The sequence below is a fragment of the Pyxicephalus adspersus genome, chromosome 3, assembly GCF_032062135.1.
Source record: "Pyxicephalus adspersus chromosome 3, UCB_Pads_2.0, whole genome shotgun sequence".
Classification (NCBI taxonomy): domain Eukaryota; kingdom Metazoa; phylum Chordata; class Amphibia; order Anura; family Pyxicephalidae; genus Pyxicephalus; species Pyxicephalus adspersus.
The window spans coordinates 61,154,781-61,179,941 of NC_092860.1; positions in this window are offsets into that span (position 1 = coordinate 61,154,781).

The following is a 25,161-nucleotide window of genomic DNA, read 5'->3' on the forward strand; positions in this document are numbered from 1 at the left end:
TGCATGTTTGAAACACATTGCAATGTGTTTTATGCATCATGCATGTTTGAAACACGTTGCAATGTGTTTTATGCATCATGCATGTTTGAAACACATTGCAATGTGTTTTTTGCATCATGCATGTTTGAAACACATTGCAATGTGTTTTTACGCTGCTTTTCATATTTTTCAGCCATCTTTAATCCTTCACATGTCCTAAACCCTTGTTTGCACCTACTTGAAATGTTGAGGATCCTAATAGCTACTAATCAACCACATTTCTTGGAGGTTATTGCAGTGCACTTCAAATGCTTGTAATTTGGTGGCCTGGGATTTCTTAGAAGATTTGGGACTATTATCTATGAGTGTCCTCATAGGCTGCAAGATATGACATGCAGAATTCCCACACACAGATATCACACTGTGCCCATGATGTCGCTACACATGCCCACAGAGTGGATATATTTTACCAACCAGTTTTTTTATATAGAAGCCACAGCACAGCTATAGAATGGGGGAGCAGCCTGTGTCCCCAGCTCTTATTGGCTGCTGGAATCCTCTGCACGGATGACAGCTGAGAATGAGCGTTCTCTATTGTTCATTCAATGGATTACAGCTGCAGATGAGAGCTGGGGAGAGGTCCACACACCTAAAGTTGGCTGTTCACAACTATGTACATGCACATATTTTGATGTGTGTATGTATGCTTTGTAAGAATCTTCAGGATTCTACCCCATTAAGCTCAATCAATCAGAGGTAGATCATTTGAAGAGCACTAATTTGCCTCCTCTCTGTCACGCAAGGCTGGAAATGATCTTTCTATGTCCGGAGGACAGTGGAAGCCTTCTGCTAGAATGTCCTCTGGCTAGCTCACACCACAATCGTGATTTTGGTGAAGGCACATTATTCTACTGTCTCACATAGATATTCCCGTGTTTTGTATTTCTCCACTTTTTTTATAGATCTATTTTTTTCACGTGTCCACAAAAAAAATCCACATGTGCTGCATTATCTGACCCAGGGCGACAGTGCTTACATTTTGCCCCTAGATTGTATGTATGTCTGGCACTTACTAATGCTTCACTAAAACCGGATAAACAGAGTTTACACCTAGGAGCACAATTATTGGTTTTACAATGGTTTAAACAGGATTGAGCTTAGTGGGGTGGCAACTAGAAGCTTCTTAGTAATAGTAATAGTATACCCATATATATCTACACACAATATTAACAAACAGTTTACATTTGCAACAGAAAATATATAAAACAGTCAATGAATTAGTTATCCCTTTTTTTTTCTTTTTAACAGGTGTTTGGTTGTTGTCAAAATAACTCACATTTTGTTTCTCTTTTTCTTTAGACAATGATTAGGCAAAGATATGACAAGCAGCGGTCGATCTTTGTGAAGTCGAAGAGTGGATCGCAGACAGGCTGTGGACCCCTGCAGGGAGGCGCCCAGCTGTGTCCCAGGTCCAGCACATGTGGAGCGACCTAAAGCAGAGGAGACCCGATCTGGTGCGTGAAGTTGGGGACCGCATCCTGTCTGGTAAGTTTGGCATTTTGTCTTCTCCTCTTGTTAAGGAATGGTGTTTTCGAATGTTTGTTGTTTGTGTAAAGTAGTATTGTTTAGCCTAGAACTGTTTGTTTTTCACGTCCTATATTTTACTACCCTTATTAATTTGGTATATTTGATTTTTTTATTACAGCCAACTCTCCATCACGCCGGCCACAAATAACTTAGCGGCCACACAGGCGCCTGGCCATCCCCCAGGATGTGGAGGAGGAGGAGGTGCCGGTGCCATCCCCAGAGGAAGAGCCAGTTGTGGAGGAGGAGCCATGCCTGGTGGAGGAGGAGCCATCTCCGGAGGAGGAGCCATCTCCTGAGGAGGAGCCTGCTGCACCACATCTGCAGCCAGAGTCCTCCGATGAAGGAGAGGAGGCGGCCGAGGCTGAGGAGATTGCCTGTAAGCTAACCTTAGAATGAACTTTTGTAACATATGTTGAAATTCAACACATTCTCACACTACTTTCACCATTTTTCATTACAAATACAAAGAAAGATCTACCAGGGGCCTAGATGTTACTTGGCCTGCTTCACAGAGCAACCTAGCTGGCCTGAGGGAGCTGCCTGTTGGTCTATGGACTGAAGACCCTGGGGTGGTAGTGGTGGTGGGGCCGCCAGCAGCAGCAGTGGTAGTGGTGGTGATAGCAGTGGTGGTGGCCATTCTCCTTGGCTCCATGTAACTAGAAGTCAAAAAATAAAAGAGTTATGGGACAACACACCCAAAACATTTTTTTGGAGGAATAAACTCAATGATGTATTTATACTTGTTCTTGTTCCTTTGTTCTTTGTTTTTTTTCCGTTTTTTCTTTTTTTTTCAGCAAGTTTTGGTTTGCATGACCAGAATGACTAAGAAACTGCAAATTTATAGGGATTCAAACTCGCACACACGCATGCGCGCACACGCACCCGCGCACAAACAGACGCGCGCAAACGCACGTGCACGCACGTTTATTTAAATGTGCGCATGTTCAAGGATTTTGTTTGCTGTTGTCATGGATCCAAATTTGGACCTCGATTTGCTCTTCACTACTGCTGTTGTTGCATTAAACACCACATATCTGATGCTGGAAGAAGAGCAGCAGCAACAACAACAACAGCAGCAACCAGAAGAGCTAGCTCAGACTTCTCAAACAGTCCGGGCACCACGCATCTTTTTAGAGCGTGGCCGCCTGAAAAGTTTGCGTGACCAGGATGTCAAAAGGCCTTTCCGCTTGTCTCACCAGGTCATCCATCACCTGTACAGCTTGCTGGAAGAGAAAATTGCTCCAAAAAGAGAAGCCAGGCAGTGCCAGGAATGACCAGGCTCTTGGCCACTGTGTATAAACCTCCTTGGCCTTAATTTGTGGACTAAGCCAGCCTACAGTTTCCAGGGTTTTTACGAAGGTCATCGATGCCATTGTGGACCTTATCCCACTATATATTCATTTTCCTCAAACAGCTCAGGAGTGGAGGAAGGCCCCTAAACTGCAGGAAATCTCGTTACGCAACCGGAAGCGATATCATTCACTGAATGTACAAATAGTCTGTGATGCCAACAGGAAAATCATGAGTGCACGCACACGTATTTTTTTTATAGAAAAATAGAAATTTTGCTATTTATTTTGATAGATAGCATGTGGTATCAGAATTAAATATCTGTATTTTTTTTTAAATAAAGCAATTTTTCTGTTTATTTTGATAGATAGCAAGTGGTATCAGAATTAATTCTCTGTATTTTTTCACAGAAATACAGAAAATTTTCTGTGTATTTTCATAGATAGCAACTTGCTATCTATCAAAATAAACAGAAAAATTTCTGTATTTCTGTAAAAAATACAGATAATTAATTCTGATACCACTTGCTACCTATCAAAATAAACAGAAAAATGTCTGTATTTCTGTAAAAAAAATACAGAAAATTAATTCTGATACCACTTGCTACCTATCAAAATAAACAGAAAAAATTCTTTATGTCTGTAAAAAAAATACAGAGAATTAATTCTGATACCACTTGCTATATACCAAAATAAACAGAAAATTTTCTGTATTTCTGTAAAAAAAATACAGAGAAACAATTCTGATCCTACTTGCTACCTATCAAAATAAACAGAACATTTTCTGTATTTCTGTAAAAAAAAATACAGAGAATTAATTCTGATCCTACTTGCTACCTATCAAAATAAACAGCAAATTTTCTGTATTTCTGTAAAAAAAAATACAGAGAATTAATTCTGATCCTACTTGCTACCTATCAAATAAACAGAAAATGTTCTGTATTCCTGTAAAAAATACAGAAAATAAATTCTGATACCACTTGCTACCTGTCAAAATAAACAGAAAAATTTCGTATTTCTGTAAAAAAATACAGATATTTCATTCTGATCCTACTTGCTATCTATCAAAACAGCCAGAAAAAAATCTGTATTTCTGTAAAAAAAAATACAGATATTTATTTTTAATAGCACTTACTATCTATTCAAAAGGACAGAAAAATGTATTTCTCTACTTAAAATACAAATTTTTAATTATGAATCACACAGCTCTATTACAAGTGATATAGGCCTCAAAGTAGATAAAGGCAGAGGGCCCTGAGGGGGGTGCTCGGTAAAAAAATATTTGCCAGTTACACAGCTCCATTACAAGTTATAAACCTCAGAGAAAGAGTAGAGGTAGAGGGCCACTAGGGGGAGGAGTAGAAGGAGATTCGGAAAGGCTGTGAACGTGCTCTTCCCATCAAGATGTCCTTGCAGCCGTTGACGACAAATCAGTACACTCTGCAGAGGGGGTGTTAAAGTCACTGCCGATCCAAGCCTTATTCATTTTAATAAAAGTGATTAGGTCGACATTTTCTGGGGCGAGCCGAATCCGTTTGTCACTCACTCTGCCCCCCGCTGCACTGAACGCTCTTTCAGATAACACACTTGCTGCTGGCCAGGCAAGGATCTGAATGGCATTTTCTGCCAGCTCCGGCCACTGCTCAAGCTTGGATACCCAGTAGCCCAGTGGGTCCTGGCTTTGCAGGTTGCAGATGTCCCATGCAGAGCTCAGGTATTCCTGCACCATGACTGAGTACCACTTGTCAGTGTCATTGGCAATTGCTGCACGACTGGCAGCTTGCTTCCGCTGAAAAAAATCCTGCATAGTTAGGCTTAGACGACCTCTGCTGCTGCTGCCACCCATGCCGCTTAAAGCAGTTGTTTGGCTCCCATGGCTGGTGGAACCGCTATATGGACCCCTGCTGCTGCTGCTGCTGCTGCCAGCTAGAAAGGCTGAGCACAAGTCCCTTACAAGCACTTCTTGGTAGTGCTGCATTTTAGGTCCCCTGTATTGGGGCAAGATCAGTTGTTGTATCTCAGGCTTGTAACGTGGATCCAGTAATGTAGCAATCCAATAGTCGTCAGTCTTTGTTTTTATGTGTTCTATGTGTGGATCTTTGGCTCCTGCATGGAGGCAGTGCAGTAGAAGTTGTGGGGGATGGCAATGATGCCTGGTCCTGACTGCTAGCAACCCCAGAAAAAGCAGCCGATCTGCGTTGGAGCTCCTCCTCACTGCTGGTGGAGCCTGAAATGATCGGCTACATGCCACACTCAAATTGCTGGCAGCAGCACGGGAAATTTTAGTGGCAGAAGGAGGAAAGGCAGCAGAGGAGGATAGAGCAGTTGGAGCTTGCTTCTTGGGCGGAGCTGGTCGCACAGAGCTCTGTGCTTTCACCAGGTGTTCCCGCCAGGTTACTGGGTGGTGTCTTTTTAAATGAGTGCTCATGCAACTTGTTCCAAGTTTGTTTGGGTTTTTGCTTTGTTTCAAGTGTTGAGCACACAGTTTACAGATGACCATAGTGTTGTCATCACTATGGACATTAAAAAATGCCCACACTGGCAAACATTTACCTGGGCCGAATGGTGCTCTGGAGCTGGTGCTCGTGGCGGCGGTCCGCGGTTGTTGAGGCATAGCTGTGGTGACGGCTTCTGACGATTTACGTCTATGACTTGCCTCACTGGTAATTGAAGAATGCAGAGTGTGGGCAGCTTTTACCCTCTTCCTCCCTCTCCCCCTTAAAGGGCGCTCTGCAACCTCCTCCTCCTCTTCTTCTTCCTCCTCCTCCTATTCTTCCTGCCTATGATGATCTCCTTGTTCGCCCCATGTCGGATCAAGGACATCATCATCATCATCAGATGAGAAAGTTTCCCTATACATATAGGAAGCAGCGGCCTTTTGGCGCCAGTTTGAATTGGCTCGTCTGGCTGAGAGTGTTTTGGTGAAAAGTAACTTGGGGGAAAGCCTGTGAACTGACTCTCTTTGTCAGATGACTCAAACAACTGAGTATCTTCAATGAATGACTGTAGCTCCGCCTCTCCAACCCCTTGGTGGGACTCCTCTACATACTGCTGTACAAGTGACTTTCCAGCCGCTGATGAGGAACTAGGAGAAACAGGTGTATCATGGACTGTTTGGGACACCTGTAAGGCCTGTGTCTGAGACTGGGATGAAGAGGGGGTATAATCACTTGACCCAGGATGGGTCATGTACTCCACTACGTCTTCTACCTGGTGTGGCAATAATGGACGCCCAGCACCAACAGCAGCTCTTCTTGTTCTTGGGTCTGCAGCTAAAAACAAACTCATACTGGTTTGCTTGCCACCCCTGCCAAAGCTGCCCTTTCCTCTTTGGCCAGACATTGTACAAATGTTTTTATTTATGTGGCTTGACACCCTGCAAAATACTTTCTAGCTAATATGATATATGTATATATATATATATATATATATGTATATGATATATGTATAGGTCAATTTGATGGGGGGGAGGTTAACACAAAAAACAAGTGAGCTGTGTTGTATGCAGCACTTTTCTTCAGTGGTGACGCTTGTAATATGCAGCACAGTATACAAACTAAATACTGCAGTATACACTGCGTCTGTGTGTCTGTCTCTCAGTACAAGTGTGATACTGTGCACGCAGTCAGCGAGGGGACCCTGCCTCTGGCTGCGTGTATGTAACACACTGACTGACTATTTATCTATCTATCTAGCTTTCTATCTATCTATCTATCTATCTATCTATCTATCTATCTATCTATCTATCAATGTATCTATCTATCTATCTATCTATCTATCTATCAATGTATCTATCTATCTATCTATCTATCTAACTAGCTATCTAGCTATCTATCTAGCAAACAGTGAAACACTCTACCAATCTGAGTACAGTAGATTTCAGGACTGCACAAATACAGTACAATCCAACAATCTATCTGACTAATAGTGTGAGTGTGACACAGTCTACCAAAGTAAAGCACTTTTTTCACTTTGACAAAGAAAGCAAGTCAAACAGCACAGAAAGGTTGTGATGCTATCAGCAAATCTTTGTCAGGAGTGGTAAATGCAGGCACGCCTTGGCCTTATATAGGCCAATGGCTGCCTGTTTGGCATGCAGTGACAGACAGCCAATCAGCTATCTGCCACAACAAACATGGAGGGGGGATCCCTGCTCTAATTGGAGGGCACTGTGCATCATGGGGGAGGTCCCTACTTGTTTGAATGCATTGTGGGAGAGTTGAATTCGGGTATTCGAATGCAGCAAAATTCGGGTCGGGTCCACCCAAATTTGAACGGTCATATTCGGGTCGAACATTAGGACGACCCGAATTCGAACAACAACACTACTAATTACTACCTTCAATCCAGAAACTCAAATAAAAATTCATGCTTTTAAATTGATAAAAACACACAAAGCTTCCTTGATACTCACTGGATCATATGCCTGATGATTAATAATTACATAAGGTCATCAAAAACCACAGTTTTTCCAGTAGATTTCAGATCTGTTTTCAGTTTTTCCCTAACACTTCCCTATTATAGTTAACTATAGTATTGTTAACTAATATAGTTAACATTGTACGTGCGTTTATTTTGTACTAAAACGTAAGCACTGTTGAAGTGAATAATAAGACATCTTCAGTGTGAGGTAAAATAAGGCACACTGTGGTATAGATCTACTGAACAGTGTCATTTAGGTACCAATGTTTTTTAAAAAATGCTTAGAGTTTGATTTTCTTGTGTACTCTTTGTCTGGATTGTCAAGATCCAGATTTAGATGTTAAAATCTTCGCCAGGAAGCCCCAGCGATAGGGAATACTATGTAATCGGAGCATCTTGGTTACCGATAAAAACTTACGCCTGACTAAAATCATTGCTTGAGATAAATCCACATAAATAGTATGAGAGTACGGTTCTGGCAGAACTTCCATTTTTCTGGTGGTTTGCAGCAATTTCTCCTTGACATCAAAAAAGTGAATTCTGGCAAATATATCTCTGGCAGTTGTTGCTGGCACATGAACAGGTTTTGAAATTCTATGAGCTCTGTCATTCACCAATTCTTTTTGAGGGATTTCTGGTAATACAGTAGATATCCGTTGTTGTAGATAGATAGGGAGCTCCAACAGAGATAGAGTTTCTAATAATCCATGAAATTTAAGAATATTCCTTCTAGCCCTGTCTTCCATGTCAGTGAGTTTACTTTTCATTTTGGCCACTTCTTCTTCTAAACAATTATGGGAGTCCACCAACTCATTATGAGCCGTTGTAATTTCTCCCATTTTCCCTTCAATGTGATCCACTCTACCTTCTAAAATCTGCACATCTCTGCCAAGTGTAGAGATCATAGAGGAAAAGTCAGTGTGCAATGTCTTTCTGAGGGATAATAGCATATCTTTAAATACTGTGTCTATCACGGGAGCATCAGTTGTCGGAAAATCATCAATAAGTTGAACCATCAGTGCCTCACATGGAGAAACCTCTTGTAATACAAGGTCTACCGTCTGAGTATAATCACAAGGCGAGGATGAATCACCATTAGTAACATCAGGATTAGTAAACTCACTTGATTCACATAGTGAAGGTTCTTCAGGGATTTCTGGAGAGTGCACTACATGGGACAGAGATGTCTTTTTAGAAGTATATTGAGAGGCTTTCTTCTTTCTCCTTGTAGGGCTTGGTGTAGGAGCACCGCCGCCATCTTGACTTCCCTCCCCCACTGTTTTAGTGAAGAATTCGGTCAGTCTCCACGATCCGGTCCTCTCTTTTCTCCCTCTAGTCATGTTCTCTGTTCGTAGACAAATTGCCTGGATCAAGTGCTTGTGGGATCATGTGGACAGTCGCTCGATACAATTAGAGCTGTGCCACAGAGGGAGCTCTCACAGAAAGCCACCATTCTCCATGGCAGCCAGCCACGCCCCCCAATCTATAATAGATAATACATTTCGAATGCCCTGATCCAACATCAATTCTTAACCAGACCTTATCTTATCTGGACCACTGTTGTGCGCAGTGGTTTCTCCCACTGACTTTTACATTACTAATATGTCCAGTAGAGACAGGGAGGTTCACAAGAGGAGCCAGTGATCACAAAAAGAAACAAAGAGTTTGACACTGTTTCCAAAAAAATAACAGAAAAAATATTTATCTTCAATGGATCAGAGAACAGTAGCGTAGTAGAGTAGAGTCTAGACTCTGTTAATGACATTTGACTATGGTAGGGACATTACATTGTGAGCCCCTTTGAGGGACAGCTAGTGACATGACTATGCACTTTTTAAAGCACTGCATACTATGTCAGCGCTATATAAATACTGGATGATAATAATAATTTTCAGGAATATGTTTGCAGTAGATACCATGTGGTTTTTCAGATACAGATACTCCTTGCTTAACGACCAGGTTCCATTCCTTAGACCTGGTCATTAAACGAGGAGCATAGGAAAAACCCACCCTGCAGTGCTGCGAGTGTGCAGTGTCTGTCAGTTACAAGTTCATTGGTAGCCTGCATACTGAGGATCGTACAGGAACGCAGAGTATCCTACTCTTGTCTAAAGAAGACAGAACCTAGAGGGAGCCTAGAAGAAGAGACGCTGTATGGATGTACACTGTAACTACATATATATATTGTGAGAGAGTGTCCATAGAAAGGTGTCAGGAAAATGTTAAAAAGGCTCCAGGTAATAGAAAGTGATTAGGTTTAAATAGGTTTTCAGAAAGAAACCTGGAACTTTAGGGCCCTGGACCCAGTCAAGGAAGTGAAAGGGTGGGCCTCTTGGCCCAACCCAATCCTGACTGGGAATTTATGCACTTGCAAGAGGGAAGGACTTGCTCAGTAGAAAGGCTGAGAAGGAGTGCTCAGCAGGAGACTGAAAGTTGTGTTCAGCAAGAGGCTGACAGAGGAAGTAATCAGCCAGAGAGAATTCCAGGCTGGGAGAGAGTCAGAGTGGATTCCAGGCTGAGAGAGAGAGCCAGAGGGACTCCAGACTAAGGCCCTGATTCATCAATGAAATCCCGCAGTCCGGAGTCGAGTGCGCTCGTACACTCGCCTCCTCACTGCCAGCCGGATTCCTGCCTTGATAATAATGAGCAATAGGGGTCGCAAATCTGCCGCTGGAAGCGCGAAAGTACGCGCGACCAGCGAGCGCGGATTTTATTGATGAATTAGGCCCACTGACTCAACCCCTGTGTATCTGTTAGCACTGCAGGCCGTGCCGGTGCCGCTGCTCCCAATCGCAGGCACGGGCGCTGGGTCCTATCTCTCAGGTAACCCACTACCTATGTTCCATGTCAGTATTTCTTTCATGCTGGGACTTGCTCTGGTGTGTGGGCTGGCGTGGGTGTGTCTTTGAGGTAACACACACACGCCCTCTGTTTCCTACAGCCTATGGCTCATGTCCTGCAGGTATTTAAAGGCACCTCCTATTACAGGAAGTTGCCTGAGCAATCTCTGGCTTACCTGCGTTACTCTCACTGCTAAGGTGTTTTGTCTGTTTGCTCTGCTGTGTACCGAACTTTGCCTTCGTTTTGGACTCTGCCTGTTTGCTGCCTGACCCTGACCTTGGAATTCGTTTCTGGACTTTGCTTGTTTGCTGCCTGACCCTGACCTTGGAATTCGTTTCTGGACTTTGCCTGTTTGCTGCCTGTCCCTGACCTTGGAATACATTCTTAGACTTTGCTGGTTACCGCCTGGTCCTGACTCCTGTGGTCAGCTGCCACTGGCCTGGGGATTGCTCTGGAGTGGCACCTGGCAGCTACCCTGCAGCCTAGCCTATCCTCACCCTCAGAGGCTCTAGTGAAGACCTGGTAGCTGCTTAGTCACGCCCCTCTGGAGTGTACCCAGTCAGTGGCACAGTGGGTCCACACCCGCTTGCATAACAGTATCTCTGCAGTAGATGGTTCCAGGGTTTCCTGCACCTTCGATTCCGCAGCTTACCCATGCATATGACGGTGGGAGTTCATCAAGAGATCATAACCTTTCTTGTTCTTCCCCAGGCATTATCTGCAGTCATCCTAGGACTCCCTTGGCTTCAACAACACTCTCCAGTGCTAGATTGTACTCCAGAGGTATTGGCTTGGGGCCCTTCTTGTCACTCTCGGTGTTTGACCAAGCTCCAACCTCTCAGGCCTCTTGCACTCTCCACATCAGAGTTGGCTCCATCGATTCCTATCCAGTACAAGAATTTCCAAGATGTCTACTCTAAATGCCAGGCCGAGCAACTTCCTCCCCATCGCTCCTATGAGCAAAAGACCTCATACCTAATTCCACACCTCCCAGAGGTCCGGTAAACCCCCTCAGTCTTCCGGAGTCCAAGCCTATAAATGAATACATCCAGGAGAATCTGCAGAGAGGATTTATTCGGTAGTCCTGGCGCAGGATTCCTCGTTGTGCAAATGAAGGATGGGACCCTTCGTCCTTGTATTGATTACCAAGGTTTGAATGCCATCCCTATTAAAAACTGCCACTCACTGCCGCTTATACCTGAGCTCTTTGACCATCTCCGTGGTGCCCAAATCTTCACCAAACTGGATCTCCGAGGGGCCTACAACTTAATTCGGATCAAGGAGGGGGACGAGTGGAAGACAGCATTTAATACCAGAGATGGGCATTTTGACGATCTGGTGATGCTCTTAAGACTCTGCAATGCCCATGCTGTCTTCCAACACTTTGTCAACAAAATATTTTGTGACCTTCTGTACATTTGTGTTGTTGTCTATTTGGATGACATTTTTTTTTCTCTTCAGACTTACCTACCCACAGACTTTTCCTACCCACAGACGGCATGTCGGTCTTGTCTTACAGTGACTCAGAAACAACCGACTCTACGGCAAGGCAGAGAAGTGCCTGTTCGAATGCACTCAGGTGCCCTTCCTGGGCTACATTGTTTCCAAGGATGGCCTCTCAATGAATCCCGAGAAGGTTACAGCTATCTCCAACTGGCCGCTACCCTGCGGTTATAAGGCTACTCAGCGTTTCCTGGGTTTTACCAACTACTACCGGCAGTTCATCCAAAATTACTCCACGCTGGTAGCGTCTATCACTGCACTGACCCGAAAGGATGCTGACCCTAAGAACTGGCCCTCTGAAGCTATTGAGGCCTTTCATTCCTTAAAGAAAACCTTTCTATCTGGCCCCGCCCTGATTAGACCAGATATTTTCAAGCCCATCTCAATAGAAGTGGATGCCTCCTCAGTTGGAGTGGGAGCTATTCTTTTGCAGACTCCCACCGGAGCTCGAAGTCTATGCGCGTTCTTTTCACGGAAATTTTTCCCAGCAGGCAAGAGACAGACATTGGAGACAGAGAGTTGCTGGCCATTAAACTCGCTCTAGAAGAATGGCACTATTTTTTGGAGGGCTCTCCTCACAAGGTCACTATTTTCATCGATCACAAAAACCTCCAATACCTACAGTTTGCTCATCGCCTCAACCCTTGGCAGGGTCGTTGGTCTTTGTTCTTTTCCTGTTTTGATTTTATATTTACCTTTAAACCTGGTTCTGCTAACTCCGGAGCTGACGCTCTCCCCTGCTCCTTTGATCCACAGGATTCTGAAACCACTGCTGAGCTGAAGTTTATTATCCCACAAGCCCGTAACCTTGACTTGACCTCCATTCAGGAATCTGCTAAACCCCCAGGAAAAACATTGATACCTCCCCAATAGTGTTGATGTTCGAATTTGGGTTGTCCCTATATTCGACCCGAATATGGCTGTTCGAATTCGGGTATACCCGAACCGAATTTTGCTGCATTCGACAGCAAAAATTCGGGAGGAAAAAAAAAAAAAAGGATTAGGATTTCCCTTTCCTCAGCAACTCAGGGAGCAGAGCAATCAGCGGAGCTTTATGCTGACAGCTCTGCTCCCCTGATCCTGGAGCCAATACGAGGGCAATAGAGGTTGAATGGAAATACTGTGTCCATTCATACCTCTACTGCTCTGTGATTGGTCTATTTCTCAGCCAATCACAGAGCAGTGAAGGTAATGAATGGACATAGTATTTCCATTCATTGCCCTCCTATTGCCTGTGGTTACAGCTAATTGAAGGCACCTGTTTTCAATTAGCTTTGACCGCACAGTTCCCACCGTCCAGGAATCCCACAATGACATTATGATTCATAATGTCATTGTGGGATAACCTGTAAAAAATAAAAATAAAAAACAAGTTTAAAATAAAAAACACATACAAAAAAAATAATTTAAGAAAAAAAAAAAAAGTTAAATTACACAAACACACACATTAATAAAATAATTTTAAATTAAAGCCTTGTCCTATTTTTTACTTATATTTTAACCCTTTCACGGAATGAGTAAGAGGATTTATGTACCCCTGTACTCATTCCCCAGGGTGGGGTGGTGGAGATCTGGGAGTCTCCTTATTAAAGGGGGCTTCCAGATTCCAAAGTCCTGCTAAAAATGTTTATAAAAGCTCCCATTGTTTTTAAAAATGTTTGAAAAAGCATTCAATGGAAGCGTTTTCCCGCCTTTATCCAGCGTTTTAATTTCTTAAAAGTTGCAAGCAACGTTTAAGATAACGTTTAAGTGTAGATCATCCTATTGGAATGCATGAGGACTTCAAACATGGGCTTTAAAAAACCTCAGGTTAAACGCTGGGGAAACAGTCAGTGTAGACTAAAGCTGCATACACACGTCCAATACTTATCCTTAGAAACGACGAACGAACGACCGATGAACAACCGATTGGCCAAAAAAAGTGACCAAGGATGCCGACGAATGAGGATTGTCGTTGGAAATGAACGACGGCCACGGTGGATCTGATTGGCCGACGATCTTTCACTATATATCATGTACGGTCGTTCAGTGATGGTGCATGTTTCTGCGGTACACTTTCTCCTTTACATGTCCCTCCCTGCATCGTTCAAACGATTGTATCTAGTGTGTGGACACTGTTGGTGGAATATATATGAACAATCATATTGTTACAGCATGTACAGAATTGTGCACAATATGATTGTTCAAGTATAACCGTGCATAATCGTTGATCGGTCACAATCGTTCATTTTCTAACAATAATTATTGGAAGTGTGTACCTAGCTTTAGCCTAAAATTGATTTGACAGGTGCACTTTAATCTTCATGTGAAGCACAGGGGTATGGAATAGTGTTATGTATCTTTTTATAATGTATCTTTTTATGTATCCTTTTACAAAGTATCTCTTTACAATGTATCTTTTCATGTATCCTTTTCTAAGGTATCTTTTTACATCTGTTTGGAGGCTGTAGAAGCTCTACACAGTGCTGAAACAAACCCAAATTTTTCTCCCATTGACTTTAATGGGATTCGAATTCGAATTCGACCACCCGAATTTTTTTGCTATATTCGGCCGAATAGCTGTCGAATCGAATAGTGAGCTATTCGACCAACACTACTCCCCAACTTCGCACCAAAATATTACATTGGGCACATGACTCCAAACTGTCTGGCAACCGGGGGATTAAAAAACTTTCACCCTTCTCTCTCGTCTTTACTGGTGGCCCAACCTTCGTAAGGATGTAACAGACTATGTCAAGGCCGGTGCTGTTTGTGCCCAAACCAAGTCATCTACTTGTGCCCCAGAAGGACCGCTTCTTCCTCTGCCAAAAGAATTAGCTACAGAGTGTCATTTTGTAACATTTTTGATTTGTGGTGTGCCGCAGGATTTTTTCAATGTAAAAAAATGTGCCGTGGCTCAAAAAAAGTTGAAAAACACTGGTCTATGGCAAACACCCTCCCCTTCCGTCTCCTATACCATGCTTTGCTGAAATACCTGCCCTGCAAAGAGACTTTAACTGCATCTGGTCTTCTACATGTGAGCATCCGAAACACGCCACTTTCAGGCACAAGAAGTTTGCTGATCCTGGTCACTGTAAGGCACCTCTACTCCAACCTGGAGATAAAGTCTGGCTCTCCACAAGGAACATTCATTGCAAGGTGCCTTCCCTGAAATTTGCTCCACAAATCATCGGACCTTATGCCATTTCTGCCAAGGTTAATCCAGTTTGCTACAAGTTAAGTCTACAATCTCAAGCTGCCCAATGCCTTCCATGTGTCTCTGCTTAAACCGTTGGTCCTGAAACGCTTTTCTCGTTCCTCTCCGCTGGCTACTCCTGTACCCGATTCTTCTCAGGAATATGAAGTCTATAAAATTCTGGATTCCAAGTGTTCTCTTAAAAAGCTAATGTACCTAATTGATTGGAAAGATTTTGGTCCTGAAGAGAGATTGTGGGTTCCAGCTATATGTGTCTGCACCTCTTCTTGCTAAGAGGTTTCATTTTCATTTTCCCCTTAAACCTGGACCCCGGCAAGTGGGGAGGCCCTGTAAAAGGTGGGGTAATGTCACACTTACCTGTTCCTAACTAAAGCACAGGCATCATCTCCTGCCCATGCTTGCAGTTCTGATGCTGAGCATGCCTTTGTTTCCAAGCTTTATCAACTCCGCCAAACCTGCTGGCCAATCAGGAAATAGCCTTTTGATCTGCCCTGGCTTTTTAGCTAGCTCACAAACTGTATTTTATGTTTGTGAAACAAGTCTATACTAGTGGCTCAAGCTCCCAAGTTCTGTGATCTAGTTCCTGTACACCTGCTGCTTAATCCAGTGTTTCCTGTGTCCAGCTCCAGTGTTACCCTTCATTGCCCAGTTTGTTGGTTCCCGGCCAACTTCCCCGTGCAGTTCCTGTGTTCCTGTCTGCCTGTGGATATCCCTGTATCACCTGTACCTCCTGCTTTTTTCCAATGTCTCCTGTGTTCCCTGTGCCCGCAGTGGCCTTTGTGTCATTGCTGTCTGTCTCCTGGATCCCTGGCTATTGACCCCCGGCATGTGATCTGACCTCTCTTGCTTACTGCCTGTCTTGACCCTGGCAAAGAGTTTCCAGCCTTGCGTGATAGCCAAGAAGCTAATTAGTGCTCCTCTAATGATCTAGCTAGGATTCGGCATAGTGGGGTAGAATCATGAACATTATTCAGAATCGTATACACACACACGTCTAAAAATGTGCATGTACATAGTTGTCACCAGCCACTTTTTAGTGGGTGGAGCACCCGGCTGCCATGCCTCTTCTACCCGACTCTTATCTGCAGCTCTAATTCATTGAAAGGACAAAAGAGAGGCTGCTCCATTCTCAGCTGGCATCTATGCAGAGGATTCCAGCTGCTGTTAAGAGCTGGGCAGTGAGAACAGTGCAGCTAGAATGAGATGGGGACAGAGGCTGTCCCTCCCCCCATTCGATAGCTGTACTGTGGCTTCTATCGCAAAAAATAAAAATTTGTGAAAATATATACACCCAGCCAGAATGTGTAATGACATCATCCTCAAAATGTGATAGCTGTTTGTATGAATGCTGCATGTCATATTCTGCAGCCTTACAACTCTGTGTAAAAGCACAGAGGACCCTCATAGCTTTTAGTCCAAAAATATCTCCAAAATCTCTGGCCACCAGATTTCAAGCATTTTAACTAATGAGGATCACAATTTAAAACACTTGTAAAAATCTAACACTGGGAGTGCATTTTCTAAAGTGTGCCTAGGAGTCCTTAATTTAAAATGGGGACCCTTGGGCCCACTTACATAGCAAGGAGCAAGTGTTCCCCACTTGAACCTACATTTTCTGCTTTAGGCACCTCACCATTCCAGATAAATTGGGGTTCAAAGAAATGTGGGTATAAATTTAGAGGCACCACCCCAATTCTCCCTGCTGGGTAAGTGGCCCAGGGGGCCCAGAAATTTGGATTTTCGCTTTTGGGCTCCTAGATGCACTTGATTTTGAAGCAGCAACAACCTTCAAAAAATTGGTTTATTAGTAGCTAGTAGGGTCCTCGTAAATGCATAGTTACATAGTAGGTTAAGTTGAAAAAAGACATAAGTCCATCAAGTTCAACCACTAGGGAAATAAAAATATCCCAGATTTAAAACCCTATAAGACATAGTTGTTCCAGAGGAAGGCAAAAAACCCTGGTACAATTTGCTTCAAAAGGGGGAAAAAAATCTTGCCTGATTCAAATGAGGCAATCGGATATTCCCTGGATCAACAGTCTCTGTTATCTTTACTTTAAATTCTTAATACCCAGTTATATTCTGTGCAATCTATAGTAGTTTCTGAAACTACTTTCTGAGGGAGCCAATTCCACATTTTCACAGACCTTATGGTGAAGAATCCCTTCCTTATCCAGAAGTTTATTCTTTTCTTCCAGACGCAGAGTGCCCCCTTGTTCTTGACCAGGGTAGTTCGGACCTATGCCCCTTCTCCCCCACACACTCCTTTCTCACCCAACCTTCCAGCCCCCCAGTCCCCAAAATAGACCAAACACTTGACTGGACTTTATATGGCTGGCAAGCAGCCGATTTATTTATTAAACAAATAAATAACCTTTATTATCATAAATAAAGATAAATATTACCATAAATTTACATACCTAATTTAAAAAAGCAGCAGAATAAATTAACATACATTTACATACATTAGTTGTAATTTAACCCCCTATTATTGACAAACAAATATTGATCAACAATTACCATAAAAAAATAAAGGTAAACAAATTACCATAAACATTTACCCCCATTAATACTATCTCCAGTATAAAACCACAGTGTAAACAGGAATCCTTCATTTTCCAAACCAACCAATTAAATTAAACTTAAACCACCAGGCTGCAGGTCTGGGTAAGATACAGTCCGCCTCCACCATAGATATCCATTAAATCAAACCACACTGGCCCCTAGCCACCCAGCTCTGCCTCAGGGGTCGCCCACCGAACACATTAAAGGGACACCCTACCAATGGGTTGCCCTTCCACCAATTAATGCTCAGAACTCTTACCCCTCCAGACCTAAACCGCCACAGTGCACAAACGGGTAACCTCACGCTTGTGCGCCCCCCCACACTCGAATTGCTCTTCATACACCATCTTGGGGCCCAAGGAACCGCATGTCAATACCCACTGCATTGAGGTGCACTCCATCCCTGTGCAACAGCTCCCTAGGCCGGACTACAATCCCTCCATTTATTTTTATTCAGGACCTATTGACCCTTTTCACAGACCTGGCCCCTCTCCAGCTGGTCCTGGTCACCATATCAGACCATACCAACACCAGCCCAGGGAATATCACCCTTAAGCACAAGAAGTCCAGCTGAATGTCCCTAATCAGGGCTCATAGCCCGCTGCCTTATATCAATACCCCCGCATAGATGACCACACATCCGGGGGTTGATCCATCCCGCAAACTGCCTGATCTCTGGGACCACCCTTCCCCATATTATACCCAAAATGCCAATCCACCAAAAAGTTGCCTCAGACCTAGGAAGGCCCAGCTGCAGCTCTTCTGATCAGACCTCCGCTCTCTTTGCACCCCACCAGACATAGGAGTGCCCGACAATCCATACTAAACATGGGCGGTCACCTAAAAAAACAAAGAAAGAATGCCAAAAGCAAAGGAACCAAAAAGTCAACCAACCCCCCAAGACATGACCTTAAACCCCAACCTCAGAGTAAGTGCGGTCTGATATGCAGCTGAAACCTTCTGGATTCCCATCTGCCAATTCTACGAATGATTTCCTCACCCAAACTCCACCTGGCTGCTTCAGTAGCCGCCCCAATCTGGAAAGAATGGGAAGAAAAGTGAGACTGGTCCACCCCCAACAAACCCAAACACCGCCTAAATACAGCAACAAATTGGAATTTGGACAAAATGTGCCATCCTCATGTATTAAAAGGGGGCCGTCCACCCCTGGCCTACATTCTTGTAACTCCATTATTGCTGTTACCAGGCAAACTGATGATCCCAAACAAATTTACAGCAAAACCCCGCCCCAACTGCTTTGTCTTAGACCACCTGATGTGCAAACTCACCTTACTTGCACCAACCAGCATATCCCCCACTAAACCCCCCCCCCCCAGCCCTATGCTTGGACAGGCTAACCAATTTACTCAACCGCATGGCCCCAAAAAAGGCTATAACAAAGGCTGCTCTAAACAATATCCTCTCGTAATTCCCATTGCAAACCTCCCAAGCTTGACCACCAAACCTTGCAGGACAAAAGACACCGGCCTCCTGGCCTCTTTTACCCTCTTGCCCCTCCTGTAACCCTTCACTGCCTGTAGCACCAAAAAATATTTAGTAACATCCCTCAAACCCTGCAATTTGAACCAGAATGCCATCCCCGCTAGTTTTTCATTAACCGAGGACACAGACGCCCCTTTTACAAATGCCCTGGCCAACCAATATAACAATATGTACATATTATCCAAATCCCCCCTTACTCCTCCTATCTGCGCACACAAACCACTCCATTTCTGCCATACCGCTGCGTACACCCCCCAGGTCCTCTCACTCACCACCCCTGCGAGTTAAACTGTCGATGTGCCCAGTGCAATCTTCCACAACCCCTCTGGACAAGGGCTCCCACATTGCTCTGCCTCCAGGGCCAACATCCGAAACCTGTCCTACTCGAAACAAGATAAAGTGAAGCTCTCACCTCCCCATTGAGCCGCATCAAGATGGGATAAAGCTTTCACCCCTGCCATTGCAGCTGCTAACCTCCTACAAAAAACCCTGCCCATCCTGACCACCCTGCAGGCAAAATTCAAAATTCAATTTTTATAGCAAAGACCGAACCTCCTGCAACTTCATCTTACCCCTACCACAAGCCAACCTGACCTCTTCTTGCAGAGCCCCCAACTTTTGTGCGAACCTGGGGGGGCAGGGGCGATTTTTTGTCCCGTATAGTAAGTGGTGTTTATTTGTGAGCCACCCTCTTTGATATATCTGAAATATAAAAATGTGGAAAAGAGAGCAAAAAAGAGGTTTAAGGGTTAAGGGTTAAAGGTCAAACTGGTTATATATTTCCATGTATTAAATTCATACATAGTTATTTCATACATACAATAAATGATATTCAGTATGTATCCCCTTGTTTTGTTAGGATTCACAGAACTGGGGTATAGAAACTAGACAAAATAAATGCTAGCTTGAATGGTTTTACATGACCGTGCTTTTGTATACGTCCAGATGCGTTTCTCCGGGGTTGGGCTTCTTCAGGGGTACATTTGTATATGAATAGTGGTCTAAATGTGTAAATATTACATATACAGAGGTTACAAGTTTGCAAATATAACAGATTCAAACATAATTAATGTCATATAAATAAAGGTACAAAGATATTAGTAATCTATTAGCAAAGCTAAATCATTGTACATGGACAGATGTAAGTGTTGTGATGTATAAAAAATATATAAAATATATATTATTGGTTAGGGTGTAATAATGGTATGTTTGGAAGTGTATAGCAAAGTCAAACTCATTAAACAGAGAAATTCACATGATATTGTTATAGTACTTAAGGTTCAGAAGTAAACCATAGTAGAAATAGTGCCTATTGCATATAATTCCGATTTGCAGTGCTGGTGAAATGTAATATTGTAATTTATAATCCATGCATGTTTAGTGTACTCAATATTCAATTAAATTATCAATAGTAAGATATGTTACAAAGAAAAGGAGGAAACTACCTGACAGGTATGGGAAAAAGCAAGATATTTGGTTTTGGGTTTGAGGATGAGTGCAATCAAGTTGCCCCAATGTATAGAAAATTCATATGTTGCCAGCTAGAATAGACTGGGATAGGTAATTTGAAGTGTGAACACTAGATAAAGGGTATGAAAAGGGATGTTGATACGATGTACAATGATGTATGAGGTCAAGGGTTTAATGCAAAAAGAATTGGTAATAAGAAAGAAAAAATATGAATTTGACTCACCAGAAAAGGTTTAGGTTTAAAATATGACCAGTAGTTTCTATGCTTCTATGAAATGAGAAGGTGCATTTGAGACACGCTTGGTAAGCTGACTTCATCCTATGAAGTGGAGATGGCGCTTTTTAGCAGATGTGATCTGATAGCATCTAAATCTCAAATCAAAGTCTTGAAATTGATGATTCTGGCAGTTCGGATCACCTAAGCTAAATCTTGGAAATCCCTAGATATATGAATCGACCCATTCAAAGCTAAAATAGTTTGGATTATGACCAATGATAAAATGACCCATATTCTTAAGAATACTCTAGACAAATTTGAACTGATATGGGAACCATGGAAGAAAGTGTGTTCAAATATTTAGAACATTTAAATACAATAAAATAGTGGAATTTATCCAGTATGACTTTCCCTTTCCCTAATGTGTCTTGTCAAGTTTTATTTGTTTTTGTTATTGTGTGGTCTTATGAGTTATGGTCAAAATTAATTTTGCACGACTCACAGGTTAATATTATATGTAAAGATAAACACAATTTATTAAAGATAATTTAATCATAATGATTATAGCACTGTTACCACTTAAATTGAAAGTTTGAAACTGAAATTGAATAATAATAGGATAAATATTTTCAATTTCCACTGAAAATTGTATAATTAAGAGAGTATTTTTTATGGGTGAGTTGATTGGACACATAAGATTATGTAAGATAACACAAAAATATATAGCTATTTTTAAGGAATAATATTCTTTTTTAAAGTCTTAATGTTGGGTAGAATTTTAAAATGTATTTACCTGCCCTTCTTCACTATTGTTCAGATAGTTAAAAAGAATGAGGTTAAGGGTTATTATCTAACAGCATTGAAGTTTGTCTGTATGTACTTTTATAATATCTGTATTTTTATTTTTATATTTATTTATTTATTTTATTTATTTTTATTTTTATATTTATTTATTTATTTTATTTATTTTTATTTTTATATTTATTTATTTATTTTATTTATTTTTATTTTTATATTTATTATTTATCTGTATTTGTCTGTATGTATTTTTATAATGTTTTGTAATCAAAAAAGTCAGGACATTATTATTTATTTTTTCTCTTTTTTTCCTCTTTATAATGTGTAAGTTTTTACTTGTTTAAAATGTATTATTTATTATTATTTATTATATAATTATTTATTAAGGGAGTGCGCATGCGCCGCGGTCCATGCTGGCAGCATTTTAGACGGCTCGGCCCCCCCCCTCCCCCCGGATCCCTTAACGGCTCTAGCAGTAGCGGCATTCGGCAGCCACGCTACTCACCTGCTGCGAGGACTTGTGTATCCTTCCCTGCTTCTCCCCATGATGGTCGGCAAGTCGGGAACCAAAGCAAAAGACTGCATTCTGCGGTCTCAACCTCACCGGCCATCGGCGGCCTCCCACCGGCGGCCTCCCAGGACGTGCGCGTGGCTGCGGGATCTGTAGTGTAGTAGAGGGAGAGCGGCTCTCCTACAAGTACAGGTGGGGGACAAAGCAGACAGGGGATGGGAAAGGAGCTCTTCTCATTCCTCCTCAGCTAGTAACCAAACCACGCAGGACTCCCACAGCCTGTATCACTCACAGCAGTCCTCCTCACTGGTGCCCTTGCCTGCAGCACAAAGCTCTTTATGCTCTCCAGGGGAGGATTCACCATCTCTCAGCCCCACTGCAGCACTCCATGCTGACGGCTCCAGATTTAGGGTGTTAATGAATGATCCCACTGATTATTCTCCCCCCTCTGATCTCCCAATGGCGGAGAATAGGCTGTATTTTAATCTGGCTGGCCTTTTACAGACAGAGCTGGCCCGTTACGAGGACTATCACTTCTGAGCTGCGACAGGATTTACAGAGTCTGGGCACCAGAATTGATGTTTTTGAGAAAAAAGTGGATGAAACGATGTCTCGAGTTAACCAGAATTTCAAGGAGATCTCGGTTCTACACAACCAGATCGATGACCTACAGCTTAAGCTTGATGATCTGGAGAATAGGTCACACAGAAATAATTTTAGAATCAGGGGTCTTCCTGAATCAGTTAAAGATGTTACAGAGACAGTGAGGCGATTTCTACAGAATCTCCTACCTGAATTACCAGAGTCTCACCTGTTGCTTGATAGGGCACACAGGGCTCTGGTCGCACCCAGACAGGATGGTCCACCCAGGGATGTGATTGTCAAACCTCACTACTTTACCACAAATTAAGCTCTATTAAAAGTTACCAGGGCCTTGGATCACATTGAAATGGAAGGACACCCAGTACAGATTTTCTCTGATATAACACCATTTACTATCCAAACGTAGGAGGGCGCTTAAACCCCTATTATTGATCATAAGAATAAATATAGATGGGCCTATCCTTTGAAATTGATTTTCCAACTACAAGGGAAAAGTTTTTCCTTCTGCTCTTTTGCTGAGGGAGAGCAGCTTCTCAAAGATTAGGACCTAATCCAGAGGGCGGAAGTCCAGTCTACACCAGACAGGGAACCATCCGCATCTTTGTACCCACTTTGGAATAAGGTCAAAACATCTGGAAAGCATTTGCAGAAGATACCTTGAACTGGTCGCTATCCTGTTACAGTTTCTAACTCCTTAGTGTTCTGTTATGCTGGAGGTTCTCTGGGGGCACTATTTTTGTGGTTGTTATAATACTATATATACAATAGTATTGCTTTGTTCTTTCTGCACTTCATAATGGTCCTCAATAGAACGAGGCCCCGAGAATGTTTTAATTCAAGTGCCTGCTTCTGTGGCCTCGTGTTGGGGCGATATTGTTGCCTCTAGTCAAAATGGGATTGGTTTTTCTTCTTCCTAGATTACTGTCTTATTAAAACACCTGTTAAGTGGCTGCCGAGCCCTTCTCAAGCATACGGTTCCTTCAGGTTGCTACGTTAAAGTTTTGCTAAGTTCTGTTTGATGGGACTGTATGCCTCAGTATTTGATTTTGGGAGAGAGGTGGGACCCGGGGGGTCACACATGCCCTCAACTAACAGGGAATCTAGTTCGGGTCTTATTTATTGATACTGGCCCAGTTGGAATCTCCCTGACGAGATGGATCTAGTTGGAGCTCCTAGGAGCAGGGGGGTGGGGCTGCTCCCTGAGGCCCGGGGGGTTATTCCTCCCGGGGGTCGGGGAGGTACCCGCACCTCCTTGGTATGTAACAATCCAGTTTGGTGCGCTGGTGGTTTGTTTCTTGTTTGTCCTGGGTGTCTTCTTTGTTCTCCTGTAGATCCCAAGTTTTTCCCCCTGATCCTAGAGGAAGTACACATATGGCTCCGATATTACTCCGCTCTTATGATGACTGACTCGTCAGCGATTCCTGCGGCCCATACTAAACTAACATTATTATCCCATAACATCCAGGGCCTTCATTAACTGGTAAAGAGGTCTAAAGCATTCCAATATTACAATTTCTTAAAGGTCGATATTTTAGCTTTGCAGGAGACACATTTCTCCAACAATTCGGTCCCTAGATACCTTCATAAAAATTATCCTATTTTCTACAACGCCAACTCCGATAAGAAGTGTGGGGTCCTACTGTGTTTTCGAAAGAGTTTGAATTTTGCACCCCTAGAGGTCGTTAGGGACCCAGAGGGCAGGTTCCTGGTAGTGATTGGTTATGTGGGCCCTCATTTGATTACGGTAGCATCTTACTATGAGCCCAATGAGGGTCAATTGGCGTTTTTCCACGCTTTGCTGGGCGAGATTTGGCCTAAAGTGAAGGGATCCCTAATTTTGTTAGGAGACTCCAATCTGGCCATGGATCATATTTTAGATAAATCCAACTTGAGCAGATATAGGGACCCTCCGAGAAAAAGCCATGGCCTTTCCCTACTACTGAGAAAATATGATCTTGTTGACAGCTGGAGGGAAATGAACCCATCGGTTAGGGGCTATACTTTTTTTTCGGCGGCCCATGATCGGTACTCCTGTATTGACCATGGCTTCGTCCAGTTCCACATGCTCCCCAATTTACTTAGGGCCCGAATCCTATCGACCCCTTGGTCTAATCATAACCCCCTGGCCATTTATGTGACGGGCTTTAGCAGGCCTCAACCCGGGTTTCGCTGGAGACTTAACGAAAGCTTTGTTTCAGATACTTTGGCAAAAGGGGAAATAGATTCCTTGTTACATAGCTATTTTCAGATTAACGTTGCAAGTGCTACATCCCCAGCTATCAACTGGGAGGCTCATAAAGCTTGTATTGGGGGGGAGTTGATCAAAATTGGGGACGTCACGTAAAAGGGCCCATAACAAACTGACTGATACCTGTCTTCAAGACTATCGCAGCTGCAACACAAGACAACCCCCCATTCTGTGCTGAAGTCCCAGCTGGAGGCCAAACGCACTGAACTCAACTTGCTTCTCACCACAAGGGCAGAAAAATCTCTGCACTGGGCAGCTCATAAATTTTACTTGTGGAGTGACAAGCCGGGAAGCCTATTAGTCAATAAACTTAACCCCAAGCCAAAAATCCATGCTCCCCCTAAAATTAAGGTCAAGGGCGGCAGACTTTCACAAAACCCAGAAAAAATCCTGGCGGCATTTGAAGACTTCTATGGCCGGGTATAGGGC